Source organism: Nannospalax galili, unplaced genomic scaffold, assembly GCF_000622305.1.
Source record: "Nannospalax galili isolate Female #2095 unplaced genomic scaffold, S.galili_v1.0 scaffold85, whole genome shotgun sequence".
Taxonomy (NCBI): Eukaryota; Metazoa; Chordata; class Mammalia; order Rodentia; family Spalacidae; genus Nannospalax; species Nannospalax galili.
The window spans coordinates 12,507,611-12,511,425 of NW_008358866.1; the positions used below are offsets into that span (position 1 = coordinate 12,507,611).

The 3,815-nt window shown below is 42.1% G+C and overlaps 1 pseudogene; it reads left to right on the plus strand.

The window, feature by feature from the left end:
* The first annotated feature begins 258 nt into the window (after positions 1-258).
* LOC103725262 lies at positions 259-2,478 on the plus strand (annotated as a pseudogene).
* Positions 2,479-3,815: the final 1,337 nt, after the last annotated feature.

Consider the following 3,815-nt stretch of genomic DNA (forward strand, 5'->3'; position numbering starts at 1 on the left):
TGTAACTCCAGTTCCAGGAGATCTGGCACCCTCTTCTGACCTCCTCAGGCATTGCACAACACAGGTGCACCCACCTACTTGCAGGCATTACATTCACACACATAAAATAAAAATAAAAAATAAAATATTAAAAAAACAAAATAAAGCAAGCAAAATAGTGAGCAAAAGGGGGAAAGCTGCAAACTAGAGGGTATTTGTACTCTAAAAAATGCACAAAACATGTAAAAGAAACCTAAAAACATGAGACAATATTCCAAAATGACAACATCACAAGCTGGCAGCCTCCCAGTATCTAAAAATAAAGACGATGAGATAGCTAAGATGGCAGAAAAATATTTCAGCAAAATGGATGGATTAGAAAAGACTAATATTAAGTGAGTGGACTCAAACTCAGAAAGAATAAAACCACATAGTCTTGCTTATACAGCTCTTAGCATATATGTGTGTGTGTGTGTGTGTGTATGTATGTATATAGATGTAAGTGTGGGTACAGCCTAAAATGTAGAAAAGAGACCAAGAGAGGGTAATATTAGGCGATGATGATGTAGAAAAAGGACATGAGTCATGAAAGAGAATATAAGGCTATTTTTTCTAGTGTCAGTTCCATAATAATTTTCTCTTTTTGTGTTGAATATCTAGGATACTAAAACCACAAGAACCATTTTTACATTGAGAAAGATTCAGTATGTGTTATTCCTTTGAGGCAGTGATTGTGAAAGTTGGACTTTCTTTTTAATTTCATTGACTGTTAGTGCAGTAGGAATTAGACATGACTAGTCACTGAATAGATTTGCCACAAAACTTATTTGTGGGAGAGGAATTTTGTAATCTTAAATTTCTGCCCTTAGGCTTCTGTCTAAAACTATACCAAATCATTCTATTATAATGATATTTAATATTTGAATTATGTTGCTTTACATAAGATAAAGTGTGCTTTTTAAAAATTAAAAAATAAAATGAAACATGGAAAAATGCCAATATTTTTCAAATGCTCTCAAAACTTGTAAAGAAAGGAACATTTCCAACATACTTTAGGAAGCCAGCATTTAAAGATATCAAATCCAGAAAAAGACATGAAAATAAAGGAAGTTATTGGCCCATTTCTCAGATAAACACAATGAAAACATTCTTTAAAAAATGTTAGCAAATTAATACAACAGCACATTAAAAGTCAAATTGGTCATGATCAATTGAGATTTATCCTTGGCATAAAAGTGTGGCTTAATATGTGCAAATAACAAACATGATACATCATAGTAACAATAGGAAAGACAAAATATGCTAATTTCATTATATGTAAAAACATCTGACAATTTTTGCTCCTCGGACCAGGAGCAAGAGGCTGAGACAGTTGGAGATGCTATCTGCTTCCATCCTTTGCACAGACCCTGCTGGAGCCGCTGCCGCTGTGGATGATCAGGAGGTGTAGGAGGCTAGGCATGAGACCAACAGCACAGGTGCACCCTGCTTCCTGTTGATGAGCAGGAAGACACTGACCGGAAATCTGCCCCGGCAGCTAGAAACAACAACACATCCACAGCTCCAATAGAAGGACGCCAACGGGACATAAGGGACCAATGGGAGGAGGGAAGGGGGTATAAAGGAGCCGCCTGTGTTCACAATAAACGAGCTCGCGTCCCAGAGTCTGTGTCATTGATTTCTAGCCTACTTATCCCCTGCACCCGCGCGGGAGGGGGGGGCGGTCAAAGGGACCTCAGCTGCAACAAGGAGGACCTGGTGTACCAGGCGAAGCTGGCAGAGCAGGCTGAGCGATACCACGAAATGGTGGAATCAATGAAGAAAGTAGCAAGGACGGATGTGGAACTGACAGTTGAAGAATGAAACCTCTTATCTGTTGCACATAAAAATGTGATTGGAGCCAGAAGACCATCCTGGAGAATAATCAGCAGCATTGAACAGAAAGAAAAAAAAAAACAAGGGAGGAGAAGATGAACTGAAAATTATTCGGGAATATCAGCAAATGGTTGAAACTGAGCTAAAGTTAATCTGTTGTGACATTCTGGATGTACTGGACAAACACCTCATTCCACCAGCTAACACTGGCAAGTCCAAGGTTTTCTATTATAAAATGAAAGGGGACTACCACAGGTGTCTGGCCGAGTTTGCCACAGGAAATGACAGGAAGGAGGCTGCAGAAAGCAGCCTTGTGGCTTACAAAGCTGCTAGTGACATTGAAATGACAGAACTTCCACCAACACGTCCTATTCGCTTAGATCTTGCTCTCAACTTTTCTGTATTCTCCTATGAAATTAACTCCCCTGACCGTGCCTGCAGGTTGGCAAAAGCAGCTTTTGATGATGCAATTTCAGACTGGATAGCTGAGTGAAGAAAGCTATAAGGATTCTACACTTAGGCAGTTGTTACGTGCTAATCTGACACTACGGACTTCAGACATGCAGGGTGATAGTGAAGAGCAGAATAAAAAAAGCGCTGCAGGATGTGGAAGATGAAAATTAGTGAGACATAAAAAAGCCAACAAGGGCCAGGAGTGGTGGCTCATGGCTTTAACCCCAGCAGTTGGGATTAACAAATATGGAAATTGATACAGTAATACAAAACCTCCCAACTAAAAAAAGCCTAGGACCAGATGAATTCACAGCAGAATTCTACAATACATTCAAAGGAAACATGATGAAGTGACCATCTTTATCACTTCTGACATACAACCAGTGCTTCTTGAATCATTCAAAAGGATATAAACAAAGGGAGACCTCCCAAACTCCTTCTATGAAACCAGTATCACTCTAATACCAAAACCAGGTGTGCTGGATAGCTTTAGTGTCAACTTGACACACCTGGGTTGAGGGAGCCTCAATCAGGAAATTGCCTCTATTGGACTGGCCTGTGGCCATGCCGGAAGGGCATCTTCTTGATGAGTGATGTGGGAGGGCCCAGCCCACTGTGGGTGGTGCCACCCCTGGGCAGGTGGGCCTGTGTTGCATAAGAAAGCAGGCTGAGCAGGGGCCAGGGGAGCAAGCCTGTAAGCAGCGTTCCTCCATGGCCTGTGCTCCAGCTCCTGCCTCCAGGTTCCTGCCCTGAGTTCCTACCTTGGGCTCCCTGATGAACTGCGACCTGGGAGTTGTACGACAAATAAACCCTTTCCTCCCCAAGTTGGTAGTGGTCAGAGTGTTTTGTCACAGCAATGAAGAACAAACTAAGACACCAGGTAAAGACAACAACAACAAAAAAGAAAACTGTAGGCCCATATCCTTAATGAACATAGATGCAAAGATTCTTAATAAAATATTTGAAAACCACATTCAGACACGCATCAAAAAGATCATCCATCATGACCAAGTCAGTTTTATTCCAAAAATTCAGGGGTGGTTCAATATATTTGAGTCAATAAGTATTATAAATCATAAAAATGAACTCAGAGATAAAAATCACATGGTCATCTCAATAGATGAAGATAAGGACTTGTAGAAAATCCAACATGCATTCAATCTTAAAAGTCCTAGAGGGAGGGCTAACTCTCCTAGCCTGCACTCCTAACCGCAGGCCTCTTGGGGTAAGTCTATAGCGCAGCCCTCTGCGCCTTGATTCCCCAAGCCACATTCACCCTTCCATCTCCCCCGCTGTTCGCTACTCCCAGTTTGAGACCTGCACCACTCCTAGTATTGGGGTCCCAGACACCTGGGGAACCAATACTGCTTCCTGATCCTTCTCACCCAGACCAACTTAGTGCCTTTCTTGGGCCCCAGGAGCACTGCTTCTGGTCCTGGCCCCACCCTCACTTTTCTCTGCGTCCCTGGACCTGCACCACCGGCTAACTCTCCTAGCCTGCACTCCTA